Source organism: Tachypleus tridentatus, chromosome 10 (genome assembly GCF_004210375.1).
Source record: "Tachypleus tridentatus isolate NWPU-2018 chromosome 10, ASM421037v1, whole genome shotgun sequence".
NCBI lineage: Eukaryota > Metazoa > Arthropoda > Merostomata > Xiphosura > Limulidae > Tachypleus > Tachypleus tridentatus.
The window spans coordinates 11,305,562-11,323,052 of NC_134834.1; the positions used below are offsets into that span (position 1 = coordinate 11,305,562).

General features: G+C 37.5%; 1 protein-coding gene and 1 long non-coding RNA gene across 2 annotated transcripts in view; one reads left to right on the forward strand and one right to left on the reverse strand.

Moving 5' to 3' along the window:
- Positions 1–17,491, forward strand: part of LOC143228747 (uncharacterized) — a 159,854-nt gene that overhangs the window by 139,069 nt on the left and 3,294 nt on the right. The window lies entirely within an intron of this gene.
- LOC143228746 (pre-B-cell leukemia transcription factor 1-like) overlaps positions 1–17,491 on the reverse strand; it is a 272,600-nt gene that overhangs the window by 60,966 nt on the left and 194,143 nt on the right. The window lies entirely within an intron of this gene.

Sequence of the window (17,491 nt, forward strand, 5' to 3'; positions counted from 1 at the left end):
ACGGCTCACGTGTCTTTGTCTTAAAAACACACTCTACTATAAGAATGATAGTGATGGTCAAATCTCTCTCTTTGGTCACACGAGAGTAGTCCAAGGGGCCAAAATGCTGACCTTCTTTCTCTAGCCTTTCAGCTCATAATTAGAGAGACAGTTATATGCAGATAGCCCTTGTGATTCGTGTAGTTTTGCCCAGGCTGCCCTTGTGACTTGTCTAGTTTTGCCCAAATAGCCCTTGTGACTTGTATAGTTTTGCCCAGGCTGCCCTTGTGACTTGTGTAGTTTTGCCCAGGCTGCCCTTGTGACTTGTCTAGTTTAGCCCAGATAGCCCTTGTAACTTGTCTAGTTTTGCTCAGATAGCCATTGTGACTTGTCTAGTTTTGCTCAGATAGTCCTTGTGACTTGTCTAGTTTTGCTCAGATAGCCCTTTTGACTTGTCTAGTTTTGCTCAGATAGCCCTTGTGACTTGTCTAGTTTTGCTCAGATAGCCCTTGTGACTTGTCTAGTTTAGCCCAGATATCCCTTGTGACTTGTGTAGTTTTGCCCAGGCTGCCCTTGTGACTTGTGTAGTTTTGTCCAGGCTGCCCTTGTGACTTGTCTAGTTTAGCCCAGATAGCCCTTGTGACTTGTCTAGTTTTGCTCGGATAGCCCTTGTGACTTGTCTAGTTTTGCTCAGATAGTCATTGTGACTTGTCTAGTTTTGCTCAGATAGCCCTTGTGACTTGTCTAGTTTTGTCCAGATAGCCCTTGTGACTTGTCTAGTTTTGCCCAGATAGCCCTTGTGACTTGTCTAGTTTTGCCCAGATAGCCCTTGTGACTTGTCTAGTTTAACACAAAATTTACGAAACAAACAACTTGTTGAAATTCTCAAACAGTAGTTCTCTATACGTTGTTAGATGTGATCAGAGCGAGATTTTATAAGCTGCCACCAGGTGCTTCGTAACCAAATTATTACCACCGAAATACAAGCTTCACGGTATCAGAACACCGTAGGTCACGTTGGCTCTCACGTGAAATCAATGATTTGTCAACGAGGAACCACCAATCGCAGAGATTCAGTCATAACATGATTTACGTTAAAGAGACGGTTTGGTATAGACGGAACGGTCAAGTCCGTCATGGTATGAGATAATGGAACGGTCAAGTCCGTCATGGTATGAGATCATGGAACGGTCAAGTCCGTCATGGTATGAGATAATGGAACGGTCAAGTCCGTCATGGTATGAGATCATGGAACGGTCAAGTCCGTCATGGTATGAGATAATGGAACGGTCAAGTCCGTCATGGTATGAGATCATGGAACGGTCAAGTCCGTCATGGTATGAGATAATGGAACGGTCAAGTCCGTCATGGTATGAGATAATGGAACGGTCAAGTCCGTCATGGTATGAGATCATGGAACGGTCAAGTCCGTCATGGTATGAGATAATGGAACGGTCAAGTCCGTCATGGTATGAGATAATGGAACAACAGTCTTGTTTACTCCACGGTCGTCAACACTGATTGGGTATTCTGTGTAAGACAGTGGCTTGCCTTCCTTCGTAATTATTTGTACATTGTTGTTTTTTATCACCAAAATACCTATCTATCGTTCGCTTCTAGTCTGTCCAAAGGTCGTTGATTGGTTAACCGTGCCCAACAATGCACGCCACTTTGTTGTGGTGTCGCTTGAAGACGTCTCCACATTCTATATGGGTCACTTTCTAACCTTTCTATTTCGTGGAACCGTCTTATAAAGGATACATGTAAAGAAGTAATTTAATTTTTATATGTGATTTCAAGCGGTTTATGTATTTGTGTGTTTATATAATCTGAAGCTGATGGCATATATTATATCCGTGGTCAGGAGTTTATAGGTCATTTTATTATCATTCTCTTTGTCTGTGTATCCAACAATCGGTCTCACTATGCGTAATGTCTTCCTTCATATTGTAAATATCGGTTTATATATTTGTGTGTTTACCTAGCTAACTATGTGCTGTCTGTCTGTTATTTAACTAGGAATAAAAAATACTGGAATATATAGTAACTCATCAGGTTTTACCGTGTTAGAACATAAACTGACCTAATAAAACGTCATCCAACAGTGGCCAGATCTTATTCTCATTTTTTATTATTGTATGTGGGCACTTTAGAATATTAGTAGCTATTATTTACGTGGACACTTGAGGAATACTAAAAGTTATTATTTACATGGACACTTGATGAATAGTGTGGAATAGCACTTTCATTATGTACACATCTAGAAGTGTCGAATAACATTTTCATTCATTAAGTTGGTATAAAATTGCACTTTCTTGAAGATGTCTGATTTAAATGGACGAATTTAACTCTTAGAGCTGAAAAAAGGAACAGCTGTCTGACCAACTGATTGGGTGGTCTAGTTTCTAGATTAAACGGTAGGGGGTGGCGACGTGATGTCCCGAAAAAAAGCCGCAAAGACCACACCCAGCAGTACTGGCCATCACAGCTGTCAAGAGACAGAGGAGTTGGGAGATTTACCTGCACGCGGAACCACGTCACACTTGTTAAGAGGGGTGGTTGGAACTACAAATGATTTTTTGAGATTTTGATGAGCGAAACGGTATTTTTTTTTTTTTTTGAAATGGCTTGTGGAATATTCTTCATTAGTTCTGATAAAATCAATAATTGAAATACTCTGAACTGGTAGTGAGAAAAACTGTTCTTTCTTCAGTAGTTCTCTGATCGGCGATCCTTCGAGGGTCAGCTGTAAAAATATAGGCTTATTACTATAAAATTCGGAGGTCGTTTTCTGAGATGGGCATGACAAGGCTAAACCATTGTGTATCTTTTGTTTCACAACAGTGAGCCCTCTACTTACACGGCTAAAAACTGAGTTTCGATACCCGTGGTGAGCAAAGCACAGATAGCCCATTGTGTAACTTTATGTTTAATTACAAACAGAAAAGCACACCAGCGAAAGAACAGTTTTCCACTAGTGAAAGTGACATATCACCATTTTCAGTAATTATAATTCAGACACTCGTTGTTAGCGAAACTTGCAAAGTTCTCAAATTATTCGAAAATGTTTTAAAACACTTTCCTTAAATGCTTAATTTGAAAGAGAAAACTGTAAATATAGTTAAAACTGGACACTGTTCTCGCTCCGAAATTATTTGTATGGACCATCTGCATTTGTTACTTGTTGGTTTATTGTGAAATAATAATTGTAATATAAAAACGATTATCCTATTATACCTATGACATAATTCTTTCAGATATATTTAATACGATTATGTTTGTGTTAAAACTATGTAAACTAAAGAACTACAGTTGGAGTTTGACACGATTATAATTTTATTGAAGCAATGTAAACCATAGAGTTACAGTTGAGAGTAACATTCGCTACATTTACGCTAACAGATGGCGCCACTTGTGTATAATTTGTGCTAAAAGAAATTCTTAGGTCTTTGTTCCACTAAATGTTTTTTTAATTTGACTTTGTGTCTGATTTACTTTAGTTCAACGGGTTATTAGCAAAATGTTACATTAAAATACTAAAATTTGTAGCGATAGAGCCCAAACGTGCTGTTTGTTAATATATAATAATAAACTAAGTTTACAGTATCGGGTGCACAGTTCATCGAAATGTCTTGTAGTTGGCTTGGAGAGAGAACGTTTGTGTTTGGAATAAAATATAAGAACATTATTTATAAACATACCAACAGTGAAATGATACAAAATAAACAGAGTAATCGAGTATCACCACATGATAATATAATAGTCTCTTACGTTATAGTTTGTGGTTGTTGTTAATAGTTTCAGCCAGAAAATAAACGTATAAACACATGATAATACGATAGCTGTTTATGTTATTGTTTTAAAATGTTTAAGTAATAAAGTATTCATATTATTGACAATAATAACTCCTGAATGTAAGTATAGAAAAGTGTGAAATAAAGTATATGTTAACCACACTTTATCTAATGTCGACGATGCCACTCGTGTAACACCAGGGTTCTGCAGAGCAGTCGACATATAATAACAGTGTTGTAGTAATTGAGATGCTAATTACAATAGCAAATTGCTTGACAACCCAGAAGGAACTCCACTAAGTTATGTTTGACAACTGTTATGGTCTGCACTGTATTATGTGTGACAACAGTTGTTACAGTCTGAAATGTATTCTGTTTAACAACTGGTATGGTCTGAACTGTCTTAAGTCGTCCCTCAGTGGTTCAGCGGTATGTCTGTGGACTTACAACGCTCAAAACCGGGTTTCGATACCCGTGGTGGGTAGAGCACAGATAGTCCATTTTGTAGCTTTGTGCTAAGTTCAAAAAACAACTGTATTGAGTTATGTTTATAATAACCGTTACGGTCTGAACTGTATTATATTTGACAACAGCTGTTGCAATCTGAACTGTATTATACTAGACAACAGCTGTTGCAGTCTGAACTGTATTTAACAACAACTGTTACAGTCTGAACTGTATTACATTTGACAATAACTATTACGGTCTGAACTGTTTTATACGGTTCAGAAGCCTCGTGGTCTGTAATCTTTCTTCCCAGCTCATCTTGCTGGCCCTCTATTGGTGATAAAATGAACTGTATGAGAACAGAGAAGTTAATGTTTGTCACAGTCGTTTGTTTCCTAATTTTAAATAACTAATCCTCTCTATTTCCAGTTACGTCTATTCCGAGGGCGGAGGCTTGCCCGTCATTTAGATTTAAAATGCATTAAAAATCAAAGGAAAAGACATATACACGACAGACGGCCATTAACCACGAGACTTTGCTCTTTTAAAATACCTCGACTGTGGTCACGCTCGAATTCTGCGAGATTCAGGTGTGTGCTGTGAGCCACATAAAAGGTTTCATAGAGATTTGTTAGGACTTATTACATTCCATGAGCTGAGCTACACCCACACACACACAACTCCCCTTTGTTTTCCGAAACGAAAACCACTCATATGATAGAATAGGGTGGATTATTGATGGTGAAAATTAAAGGAATGTCTTAGAAATTCTGACTTTTTGCAACTGTTGATTTATATTGTTCGTTCGGAGCCACGACTGGAAATTCACGATTCTTGCCAAAAGCATCGGCGAAACTCCGTCGGTGAAACGTTTCATTTATCGTCAGTTATTGGAACACTTACTGCACGTTACGTACAAAGTTATTATTTACCAAGAACAAACCGGGCAAAAACTGCATCAAGAATATGGCTTGCCTCTCGCTACACTGACCATCACGAAAAGTTGTTGTGATACATTCCGTTCCAGCACATATTTATATCGACTTGTTTGTTACTTGACTTGCTGATTTACGTTTTCAAAATTGATGTAATATAATGGATGTAACACTTTGTATAACTTGAACTGCTTCCTTTAGACAGTGTAATGGTACTGGTTGAAAGAGGTGTGGTACTGTTTCAGAAGTGATCTCCAATGTCTATATGTATATCTAAGTGATTGTGAGACTTTTCTAGTCTCTTATCTGAGGTACTTAACGTCCCACACACATATACATACATTACCAGCTATGAAAAAAACACAATATGTTTAAATGCTAAGTTTTAAATTTTGTGGAGTTACTGATTCCACAAGACCAGAGGAATGACCGAATTTCCCAGTACGTTTGAGAAAACTTTGATGATACAGCTGTAACAGAAGAGATAGAAGGAAGCCAAGTCAGATGGTGTACACACATTATGGAAAGACAATACGAGATAGAAGGAAGCTACCTCAGACGGTACACAAACATCATGGAAAGACAATAAGAGATAGAAGAAAGCCACATCATATGATATACACACATCATGGAAGGACAATAAAAGATAGAAGGAAGTCACCTCAGATGGTATACACACATCATAGAAAGACAATAAGCAAGAGAAGGAAGCTGCCTTAGATGGTATACACACATCATGGAAAGACAATAAAAGACAGAAGGAAGCTGCCTCAGATGGTATACACATCATGGAAAGACAATAAAAGACAGAAGGAAGCTGCCTCAGATGGTATACACACATCATGGAAAGACAATAAAAGACAGAAGGAAGCTGCCTCAGATGGTATACACACATCATAGAAAGACAATAAAAGACAGAAGGAAGCTGTCTTAGATGGTATTTCTTGCTTTTGTGAATATTTATCCTTGATATAAGTCATTCAAAAAGCGTATCCACAAATGATCAATTATACAATTATCTCGAACTTATGTTTAAATAAAATAAACAGTGTGGACACAACAATAATATCCTCTTCGGACTAAACATACTCGCCCTTTCAGCGTTATAAGTTATGGTCAATCCCACTATTCGTTGACAAAAATAGTAGCCCAAGATTTAGCGATGGGTGGTTGATGTCTAGCTGTCTTCCCTCTAGTCTAAGAGTTTTAGGTTCGAGTTAAACTAATGTTGTCTGGTTCAAGTGGATTCAAACTTGAACAGTTCACGTGCTTTATCACTCGTAAAATACTTCTAGGATTAAGTTAAACTGGTCTTGACTGTTTCCTCAAGTTTCACACTTGTTGTTTGTCAGAGTATCATTCGACTGACCACACGTAAAACAGTTGTGGGCTCGAGTTAGTCTTTTCTGTTTCATCACAGCTCAGACTCAGACTAAGTAGAGTCCTCTTTATCAATCATCATATTTCTACTTAAAAACAATGGACTCAGGAACTGTTATATTGTAACTGGTGGTGACATTGTAGAAACCAGCAAGTAATCTTATATTCTAACTCTTGGTGGCATTATAGAAACCAGCAAGTAATCTTATATTGTAACTCGTGGCGGCATCATCGAAACCAGCAAGTAATCTGATATTGTAACTCGTGGTGGCATTATAGAAACCAGCAAGTAATTTTATATTGTAACTCGTGGTGGCATTATAGAAACCAGCAAGTAATCTTATATTGTAACTCGTGGTGGCATTATAGAAACCAGCAAGTAATCTTATATTGTAACTCATAGTGGCATGATCGAAACCAGCAAGTAATCTTATATTGGAACTCGTGGTGGCATTATAGAAACCAGCAAGTTATCTTATATTGTAACTCGTGGCGGCATTATCGAAACCAGCAAGTAATCTTATATTGTAACTCGTGGTGGCATTATAGAAACCAGCAAGTAATCTTATATTGTAACTCGTGGTGGCATTATGGAAACCAGCAAGTAATCTTATATTGTAACTCGTGGTGGCATTATAGAAACCAGCAAGTAATCTGATATTGTAACTCATGGTAGCATTATAGTAACCAGCAAGTAATCTTATATTGGAACTCGTGGTGGCATTATAGAAACCAGGAAGTAATCTTATATTGTAACTCGTGGTGGCGTTATAGAAACCAGCAAGTTATCTTATATTGTAATTCGCGGCGGCATCATCGAAACCAGCAAGTAATCTGATATTGTAACTCGTGGTGGCATTATAGAAACCAGCAAGTAATTTTATATTGTAACTCGTGGTGGCATTATAGTAACCAGCAAGTAATCTTATATTGGAACTCGTGGTGGCATTATAGAAACCAGGAAGTAATCTTATATTGTAACTCGTGGTGGCGTTATAGAAACCAGCAAGTTATCTTATATTGTAATTCGCGGCGGCATCATCGAAACCAGCAAGTAATCTGATATTGTAACTCGTGGTGGCATTATAGAAACCAGCAAGTAATTTTATATTGTAACTCGTGGTGGCATTATAGAAACCAGCAAGTAATCTGATATTGTAACTCCTGGTCACATTGTAGAAACCAGCAAGTAATCTTATATTGTAACTCGTGGTGGCATTATCGAAACCAGCAAGTAATCTTATGTTGTAACTCGTGGTGGCATTATAGAAACCAGCAGGTAATCCAGTGACATGAAAGGATTATTTTTTTATCGAACGTGTAATTACAACAGTGTTTCTAATTACGACAGTATTTCCTACATTACTAAGAGAAACCGGCAACGTGAGTATATATTCTGTTCCGTGTAGCGAACGAGACAGTCAGAACGATTTAGTTGTCGTAAAAGCTTGAAGACAATTCTCGAGAGAAAAGACAAAATGCCATTATGGGGCTTCCATAAAACTTTTATTACCAGCAAACTTTATAGAGCATATCACGCATCACAGTGGTGATAAAATTTACCTCATATCCACGTTCCCTGGTAGCTCCATCTCGTATGTCATCAATCAGGGTAATAACAAAGGTTCTTAACGTTCATTGGCACACAAAGTATTGAGGCTTTTTATCCATCGTTAACGTCTCTTGAATTAATCGTAACAGTCTAATTAAATGCAGGTTACAAGTAGGTGTATCTATTGAATTTCCTGGTTTGTAGTGGACCTCTGAATATTGTTTAAAAATATTCATGGAGCTCGAGAGATCGGTCACGTGCAGGTAAGGTCGTTTTATTTTAAATCACATTCGACAACAATATAAGGAATAAACCGATTCTAGGAAACCCTTTATGTATTGTTTTGTTTTAAACTTAAGTGAACAATTTATAACCTAATAGGCTGGTTTTGAAAAACGAAGCCTATTTGCAGTTTCTTGGAAACTAATTCAAGGTGGGTTTTTTTTTTTAAATTCGTTTCTTTAAATTCGATCTTCACATGTTGCAAGAATTGTCAATAATCTTGCAGGTATAAAGGAGTTTTAAACCTGACTTTTCAATTTGTTCGGAATATTGAACGATACCTGGTACCTTTCTAATTCAAAAACAAAGAGTCGTCCAGGTTCTGAATAGTTGTTACTTTTTACTTTTTGTTTATCAGAATTGTAAGGTTTTGTTTTTTTATTTTCTTTGCCAAGTGAATAGCTTTTTGAAGGTACTATATCGCGTAAAATACAACAGTTTTCTCTGTTTTTAAATTTTTCATGCGAGTTACTGTATGTCACTGTTTGTGTTCAGTAGTGTTAAAAACATGGAAATAGTTGAACATCAAAATGAGGTTATATCTTTTAACTGACATTTCAGAATGTTTGTCATATTAAAGGAGCCCAGTCCAAATTTGGAGGTAACATTGCCTATCGTCTGTTCGTTTTAAAATCGCTACACACACACTGTATGTTAACATTATTTCAGATTACGTAGTTACTGTATTACAATTTTTTAAATCATAAAATTAAATCATTCTTTCGGCATATCTACAACGCTAAAATCAGGGGTTCGATTCCTATAGGTAGGCGCAGATGGCCCTCGTGTAGCTTTGCACGAAATTCAAAACAAACCAAACCCATAGGTAGACGCAACAGATAACCCTCGTGTAGCTTTGCTATAATAAAACACGCGCGCGCATTCAACAAGCTATGGTTAATCACGACCAATATTGGAGAAAGTCCCTTGATTCCTCTGTGGACCGTCCTACAAATTCCGACTAAATTCTTTGCTGCTCAGAACCAAATCTTTAAGGTTTGCAATTCACTAAATTGGCCACCCCCTGATCTTAAAGTTTGGTCAATACTCCGAATCGCCATGTGACCAAACAGGAAAAGAAAAGCAACTGGTCAACAATCCCCAAATGTCAACTCTTGGGACACTCTAATTTTAATCAATAGTGAGATTTGGCTGTTGCTCTTATAACACTCACAAAGCCCTAGTATAAAGAGTGAGTTTTGTGGCAATAGAAAACGAAATGCAAATTTTGGTTTCGTACTTGGGTCCCACCAAACGTGTAAGGTCCTCCGATGTTATGTCGTTTAATCTGCTTCCAAGTTCTCTTATCATTATGGGATACCATTTACTGAATTTTGCGTAGATATACAGAATTACTAAGACTATTCATAGTCCAGGTGGATGTAGTGTATTCACCATATATATTTATATTTTCCGTGTCCAAGAGTTTTTATATTTCAGTTTAATTATCCATTAACCATAAACGTTGGAATGATTAGTTTGTTTCCCTGCTAGTTAAGACATGTTTATTTCCCTAGTTAAACAGGTGCAGATGGATTCGATTAAATATTTTACGTTAATTAATCGTACGTTTAATTTGACGATTCGAATTACTCGACGAGACAGATGTAAATATTTTCATTTCGGTGAACTTTAAATCAATAAGCAGTGTAACTGTTCTTTCCAAATCTTCCTTAAAATATCTGAGCTCTCGCAGAAGTATTTTTCTTTATGCATAGCGTGTCAGATAAGTTAATTAAACAGCAGAACGATAAACAGAGAAAGGAACTAATGGGAACTCGTTCTGCGATCGGTCCCAGAAGATGTATGTGACACAAATTAGTAGGGTAAAGTTTGTTTATCGGTTTGTAGACATGCAAATATATTTCAAAAGTTTGTTCCCAGTGAAGAACCACGACAGATACAATTACTTCAGCGCTAGATGAAGTGAGACGTCAAAATAGAACTAATTACGTTTCTCAAAACAAAACCTAATCACAGAAGTGAAAATGTTTGAGTGCTTTAATTGAATGTTTGACCACACGGTGCACGTGGCACGAGCGTACTTCCCTCGTGAATTAAGAAGTCTGTAAGTGTTACTAAACTTTTCTAATTACAGTTTTCTGTGTTAAGTTATTTTTGTTTTTCGTCTCATGATTATTAAGAAATTACATTTAGTGCTGCATTCACGCGGGTAAAGAAGGTCGGTTTGATTTTGTCACAAACAGGGGTGGCAGCTTTCGTGTTACTTGATGAGCACAAAATACATTCGCGTTGACTTGGTTTTAATTTTGCACAACGTTACACAGAAGCTATCTGTGCTAGCCGTCCTTAATGTAGTGGTGTAAGGTTAGAGGGAAGTCATCATCACCCACCGCCAACTCTTGGGCCACTCTTTTAGCAACGAATAGTGGGATCAGCCGTCACATTATAATGCCCCCACAGCTGAAAGGGCAAGTATATTTGGTGCGACGGTGATTCAAACCCGCGACCCACAAATTGCGAGTCCAACGCCCTAACACTTGGTCATTCCATTCGTGTGGGTTAATAGGGCCGGTTTAATTTTCTCAAAGGTAGGGGTTGACACCTTATTTATCAGTTGTTAAGTGCAAACCTATTCCATATGCGAGGACAAGTTTGATTCTTTCACAAGTAGGGGTGACACCTTATTTGTTGAGTGCGATGCTATACAGTGATTTGCGTGTATAATACCTACTACGACGAGTATCGAAACTCGTTATAAGCCTAACCACTAGTCAACAGGGAGACAGGAGTGTTAGGATAACTGGTGTGTCAAATGTTTGAAACGTAAAATGTTTGTTTGGGTTTCAAGATCTGCTTAGATACACTAGCCGCTAAGTACACTATTACCTTTGTACATATATAGTTAGGCTTACCTGATGACTCGAAGTACACTACTACTTTTGTACATATATAGTTAGGCTTAGCTGATGACTCGAAGTACACTACTACTTTTCTACATATATAGTTAGGCTTACCTGATGACTCGAAGTACACTACTACTTTTGTACATATATAGTTAGGCTTAGCTGATGACTCGAAGTACACTACTACTTTTGTACATATATAGTTTGGCTTACCTGATGACTCGAAGTACACTACTACTTTTGTACATATATAGTTAGGCTTACCTGATGTCTCGAAGTACACTATTACCTTTGTACATATATAGTTAGGCTTACCTGATGTCTCGAAGTACACTACTACTTTTGTACATATATAGTTAGGCTTACCTGATGTCTCGAAGTACACTACTACTTTTGTACATATATAGTTAGGCTTAGCTGATGACTCGAAGTACACTACTACTTTTGTACATATATAGTTTGGCTTACCTGATGACTCGAAGTACACTACTACTTTTGTACATGTATAGTTAGGCTTACCTAATGACTCGAAGTACACTACTACTTTTGTACATATATAGTTAGGCTTACCTGATGTCTCAAAGTACACTACTACTTTTGTACATATATAGTTAGGCTTACCTGATGACTCGAAGTACACTACTACTTTTGTACATATATAGTTAGGCTTACCTGATGTCTCGAAGTACACTATTACTTTTGTACATATATAGTTAGGCTTACCTGATGATTCGAAGTACACTACTACTTTTGTACATATATAGTTAGGCTTACCTGACTCGAAGTACACTACTACTTTTGTACATATATAGTTAGGCTTACCTAATGACTCGAAGTACACTACTACTTTTGTACATATATCGTTAGGCTTACCTGATGACTCGAAGTACACTACTACTTTTGTACATATATAGTTAGGCTTACCTGATGTCTCGAAGTACACTATTACCTTTGTACATATATAGTTAGGCTTACCTGATGTCTCGAAGTACACTACTACTTTTGTACATATATAGTTAGGCTTACCTGATGTCTCGAAGTACACTACTACTTTTGTACATATATAGTTAGGCTTAGCTGATGTCTCGAAGTACACTACTACTTTTGTACATATATAGTTAGGCTTAGCTGATGACTCGAAGTACACTACTACTTTTGTACATGTATAGTTAGGCTTACCTAATGACTCGAAGTACACTACTACTTTTGTACATATATAGTTAGGCTTACCTGATGTCTCAAAGTACACTACTACTTTTGTACATATATAGTTAGGCTTACCTGATGACTCGCAAATCTTTAACATAATAATTCGTGTATTCATATGTTAAATACATACGACCTTTGTTTGTTTTGTTTTCGTGAAATTCGCGCAAAGCTACACGAGGGCTATCTGCGCTAGCCGTCGTCCCTAATTTAGCAGTGCGAGAGTAGAGGGAAGGCAGCTAGTCATCACCACCCACCGGCGACTCTTGGGCTACTATTTTACCAACGAATAATGGGATTGACCATCACGTTATAACGCGCTACCATGGCTGAAAGGGCGAGCATGTTTAGTGTGAAGGGGATTCGAACCCACGACTCTCGGTTTACGAGTCGAGTACCTTATCCACTGGGCCATGCTGGGCCCCACGTTTGGTTGGTTTGTTGTTGAACGCAAAAGTATACAAAACTATGCTCGGCCCACCACGGATATCGAAAGTAGATTTAGCACGTGTGTTTAAAATTGAGCTGTCTGGTTAAACAACATCCAAGAACACACAAGACATGTGAATTAAAGATGGTTACGAACACAAGGTTTGTGTTATATTGTATGACGCAGTGCGACTTTTTTAAAAACTGGAATCTATAGAACGGATATAAAAACGTTTCTAGATTCTTTACCTACCTGTCTCTTTTTCCCCCTTCTTCGTCTGAACCTAAATGTACAAGACCAAAGTACGAAAGAAACTACCACCGTTTATTGATTGAGTTTAGTAAATACATCAAACATTGACAGCTAAGCCTTACGAGGTCGAATAATCTGTCTCGATCTTGTGGATAACCAGGATAGATTCAATTTATAATTTTGACAGGTCAATTCAGTTCCTCGTTGCCGCGAGAAGCTCAGATAGGTTCGCGATTAAGATGTTTAAAAATTACCAGAAGGGTCCGAGATAACGTGGGAATTGGTCCACAATTTTCCTCCACGTTTCTGTCTGCCACAATCTGTCGATACTAGACTATGGCTGAACGTGAACCATAAATGATTTATAGCGCTATACACCGAAACAGTAGCGCTATACGTCTTTCCTTCTAAAACATCTTAGAATCCTTCGTGGAATGTGAACCAAACTCACTCTGTTGTTTTCTGTTTCATGCCCTGAGCAGTAAGTGGATCCTACATCCATGTTCTCTGGAATTGATTGGCTACGAATTGTTTCTAAACGAGCTTCTGAAAGAAACAAAATGCCCGCGTTTGGACACTGTTATACAAATTAAAGAAAGACATTTTTATCTGCAATTCCTAAGCATTGTCATGTTTCCCTCACGTTCTTGACACGCGAGATCACGATTCGTGCTTTTAGATCTTTTTTAACTCGACGATTTTTCCCCCTGTTTTTCCCTTCATTTTATAAAAAGAATTTTGTCCTGTTGTGTTTTCCTTTCTTACTCAACAAACGTGTAATTCACAATTGTATTTTTATATTCTGTCTGAGTTTTGTTCTTCATCTGTATAAGTTCAGATCCATACGAGACCTTCAAGTGTATTTACTACAAACTGAAATATCCATCAACTGAGGGGAATTGTTAAACTTAAAACAGTGTAAGTTTAACAACAATCATGTGTTGCAAAATAATAACCTGATCATAAACTTTTTCTTAAAGTTATAAAAAAACTTCTTCACAAACAATATTCGTAGTTTGTGTTCCATTTCTGAGGTGATCCTACCCTTGAACACCCTACATCTCAGTGACTGTGAGAAAGACATGGTTGTATAAGAAACAATCCAACAACTTTCACACTTTGGATCTCAGAATATTCAACATTGTCTAAAGTGTCAACCTGCCAAGGTTGTTTGAGATTGGCTCAGTAGGCTGGGAGTGATTAACCAACAGGATTTACAAAATAGAAATAGGGTTAAGTTCAATTTTGACACCCTTAGGACATTCTCCATAGGTTGTAGTGTTTGCATACACGTTTTGGCCAAATAGGCTCGAAGGTGTTAACACACAGTTGTTTTCTCTCTGTAAATACGTACATATAAAACCGTGGTATTAAACATATCTAAACACATTGTTACCGTTAACCTCGTCTGTCATCAGTATATATGATTAATATATACATTCCAATAAATAAGCGACACGTGTTTTTATAAACAGATGCTTTTATCTCTACACTAGTACGCGTGCTGTTATCTCTTACGTAACTTTAACCCTTGTGTATATATATATCTAAGATTCTTTCTCAGATTTTCAATGAGAAACTATGGGCGCAACTCGAATGGTTGTAATCACAGTTCCAATCTGAAGTAGGGCTCTTGTGAGACCTTTTGAGGTCCAGCCGTTTATTTGATAGAAAACCCAGAGCCGACGAAACGTAAATGTTGTAGTCGTAAACGTATATTATCTTCCTTAAGCGATACTTAGATCCAGATGGGGCTAAACCACGTGCAGTTCTATATACATCAAGGCATCTAGAAGGAACGTGCCATAAATGCTGAAATTTTCAGAGTATTAATTCTACTTATAAATATGCCAGAGACAGAGTCTTGCCTAGGAGAACCCATGAATACAAATCACTAGTTTGAGCAAGTCGGTTGCCAAGAGGGAAGTGAGGAAGGAGGCCTATTGCTTTAGCACGTTTATCTTGTGATGATAATGTCACCCTGAAATTCTTGTCTAGAAGTTTTTAACATCGCCAACAGATGGCAGGCAGCGCAATAGTGCACTGTCTTCTGGATGTGTATATACATATAAAACAGTTTTATTTATATCCTCACTGGAATCATTCCGTATAAATATATTTGCATAAATAACCTCGAATATGAAGAATATTTCTGGTGAAGCACTAAAGTTATTCAGCGACTTCGATTCAATAAATCTACATTTCAGAAACGTCTATTTGTCTCGACTGGGAATTTCTTCTTGCTCGTGAGAAAGTAAAAAGTAAAAGGTAAAGTTCCATTTCTCATAGGACTGTCGATGATTATTAACCCGAAAATTAACTCATTAAAAGATATGTTTAGGGCTAGGAAATATATTAAAAACTGACGAATAAGGCTCTGATTTCTTTATTTGATAACTGTGTCTGAGTTTAACTTCAGTTTTTGTTTTGTTTACTGGTAGAGACGTATATCTCATACAGTAACAAATCATCGCATAGAAATAAAAAATACCAGTTATTACCATATTGTATATTGTTATCGAAATCAAATTTCATAGTTAACTTTCTGTAGGCCCGGCATGGCCAGGTGGGTTAAGGCGTTCGACTCGTAATCTTAGGGTCACGGGTTCGATTCCCCGTCGCACCAAACATGCTCGCCCTTTCAACCGTGGGGGTGTTATAATGTGATGGTCAGTCCCACTATTCGTTGGTAAGATAGTAGCCCTAGAGTTGGCGGTGGGTGGTGATAACTAGCTGCTTTTCCTCTAGTCTTACACTGTTAAATTAGGAACGACTAGCGCAGATAGCCCTCTAGTGGCTTTGTGCGAAATTTAAAAAAAAACAAAGACAAGCAAAAGACGTTTTGAAGATATTACTTCCAAAATTTTTAATTTTAAATTACCATATCTGTAAGCCTAAGAGTATTATAAATAGCCTTTGATATCTGATTTCCATTGATATTAATATCTTTATTTTATGTGTCTTTTTAAACACGTGATGTGCTATATGTAAATCAAGACCATAAGGTATCAATGACTCCTCATCAGGAGTTTCCAGTGCACGTTGAATCAGTTTAGTACAATATTTGACGAATCAAAATAAAGTATACTAAAATATATGATTTTTTTGCAGTTTTAAATCTCTTCACAAAAAGATGCGCACGAACATGCATAAATAATAACACCCAGATGCACACCCTCAGGATTCGCTTAGTATGTGTGCAGAATTTAAGGTTTTTGAGTTCTTTTCTTTTGGTGCTGTGAGATCACACAGCCATTCTTTTTATTCGTTACGTCTTATAATAAGTGAATTACTTTTTAAGAATTATTTCGTAACCTTCCTTCTATTTATTCAACTGAAAAAAATACTAGTTAATGAGTCGAAAAAATAACAGATTACCTTCAATATATTACTAGAGAACATGTCATAGCATTATCACGAAAAAAATGTAACGTATTGAATATTTAGAATAACTTTAATGTACTAATGTAAGAATACACTTCACAGTCAGCCAACGGACTGATTGTGTGGAAAGAGAAGAAGATGGTTTCTTACAACCTTAAATTAATAATAGAGAAACGAATAAGGCTTTATATACTATATCATTTCTTGCAGCTCGTGCACAGCAACATTCTTCATGACGTTCATGTTCGCAGATTTGACTTTGTAGAATAATACTTTACTCAGCATTTTCTATGTTGTTAAAACTGAAGACCAGCTTCTGTAAAAAACATAAGCACTGCCCCGAGGCCCGGCATGGCCAAGCGTGTTAAGGCGTGCGACTCGTAATCTGAGGGTCGCGGGTTCGCATCCCCGTCGCGCCAAACATGCTCGCCCTTTCAACCGTGGGGGCGTTATAATGTGACGGTCAATCCCACTATTCGTTGGTAAAAGAGTAGCCTAAGAGTTGGCGGTGGGTGGTGATGACTAGCTGCCTTCCCTCTAGTCTTACAATCCTAAATTAGGGACGGCTAGCACAGACAGCTCTCGAGAAGCTTTGTGCGAAATTCCAAAAACAACAACAAAAGAGAAGCACAGACCCGTGTTTGATAAATTAGACTAAAGGTCACAGTGAGAAAGCGAAACAAACTGACGACCGTATTGTAAGATACAAAGTCTGACAACATAAGTTTTGAATATTCGTAATATAAGGTGATGCTTCTTTCTTTATGTGTGTGTAAACCAGCATAATATATATCGAATTTGTTTTTTGTAACTGCATGCAAAGCTACACGAGGGCTATCTGCGTTAACCGCCCCTAATTTAGTTGTGTAACGCTAGAGGGATGTCAGTTAGTCATCACTACCCACCGCCGACTTTTGGGCCACTCTCTTACAAACGAATAGTGGAATTGACTATCACATTATAACGCTCCTCCTGGGGCATGT